Genomic DNA, 1,863 nt, shown 5'->3' on the forward strand with positions numbered 1-1,863 from the left:
GGGCAGGCACACACACACACACACCTGGTAGGCATGTTTTTCGAGCCACTGGGTCCAGGATTTGAACTATGGTCAGCCATTGTGGGATCCGGCCACATTAACCTCCATGCCACCTGGCTGGCCCTAGCTATACTGATTTTTCAACAGCTTTTTACCCCCATTACATTGTGTGTCAATTATTATTTCTTTTTGTTTGTTTAAGAGAGATTTTTGCTATAGGGTACATGCACTTGCCAGAGAAACAGAAACAGAGAGACAAGAAAGTGAGAAATCACCCCCCAGGGGGGATGGCCATGCTGTAATCCATTTTCCTCCATTCTTCTCTCAGGATCTTGGGCATACAAGATCTTGTACTTAACACACACTCAACATGAGTTTTAAGCCGTCAGGCCTAGGACTCGAACGTGATCAACTATGTGGGAGTCTGGTCAACTATGTGGGAGTCCAGCGACATAACCATTTCACCGTCTGCTGGTCCCATTAATGTTTTTTTTTTTTTTTCCATCAGGTTATAACCTCTAGGAGGGCTTACATTGTATCTATTTTGTGTTTAAGAATTCTTTCTTTATTTAATTTTATTCTTTATTATTTTTAAATTTAACTTTAATTAATTAATTAAAATTTGGCCAGAGAGGGACAGAGTGAGAGAGAGAAGGAAAGTGAGATGGCAAGCCACCATATCCAGGACTCGAACGGCAGTCAGCCATCTGGGAGTCCAGCTGCCTCAACCACCACGCTGCCTGCTAGCCCATTATTTGTTATTATTTTTAATTTGACCAGAAAGAGGCAGAGACAGAATGAGAAAGGGAAAGTGAAAAAGCAAGCTGTGAGGTCTGGGACTCGAATTGCTATTGGCCATGTGGGAGTCCAGTGCCTCAACCTGCTGGCCCCTCTCTTGTTTTCTACACTAGACCCAACACCTGGCACGTGGCAGACACCTAGTGTGTATGGGACAGATGAAAATTCCTAATTTGTTAGTTAGGAACTAACAAACGGATAAGCGAATGAATCGGTGATTTATAGGAGACCTTTAGGACCAGAGATTCTGCAACATCACCGTGAAGCAAGTTTATCCTAGACAGCATATAGATACAATGAACTACGTCTCTTATCTCTCAAGGTTGACACTCCCAAATCCAAATGTCCCTTTCCCAGAAGATAGGTGCAGGTTACAGCCAAAGAGGCAATCGTGTGGCATCTGCAAGCTTCCTGCTGCACGCCTGCCTCCCGTGTTCTGATGTTACACGGGCTGCTTTCTACATGGCTATTCGTGAATAGGAGGGACCTTTCTCCTTAGTGTTCTGGAAGAGGTTATGGTGTCTGCCCCCAGAGAAGGTGAGTAAAACAGCAGTCAGACACTGCTGCTTCTCAGACACAGTCTGAGATTTACAAAGTCTGGCAGAGATCAAAGTGATATTCTCTGTGTACCCCCAATTATAACATGGCCATGCCAGCTTGACAGTTCAGAAGTGCAAAGATTCCACCTTAAGTTCAAAAGTAGGAGCAGGGCCAGCAGGTGACACAGTGGTTAAGGTGGCTGGATCGCACGTGGCTGACTGAGTGGTTTGAGTCCCAGCCCCTGAGGCTTGAAAAACACACCAGGCATGTGTACCCCAAATCCCAAAGAGTGAAGGAGAAAGGATTGTGGCTTCTAGGGGGTGATTTCTCTCTCTCTCTCTCTCTCTCTCTCCTTGGCGAGAGCACACATGCCCTATAGCAAACTGTAAAAATAAAAACAGATAAATAAGTAAGGAAAGTAGAGGTGGAATACTTAACATTTGAACATTGCTTGGGATTGATACTTGATGGGAAATAAAAGGTCATGAAGGCCTTTTGACACGCCTCTGGTTCCTGTGGCCCTAG

Source organism: Tupaia chinensis, unplaced genomic scaffold (assembly GCF_000334495.1).
Source record: "Tupaia chinensis unplaced genomic scaffold, TupChi_1.0 Scaffold143574_1, whole genome shotgun sequence".
Classification (NCBI taxonomy): domain Eukaryota; kingdom Metazoa; phylum Chordata; class Mammalia; order Scandentia; family Tupaiidae; genus Tupaia; species Tupaia belangeri.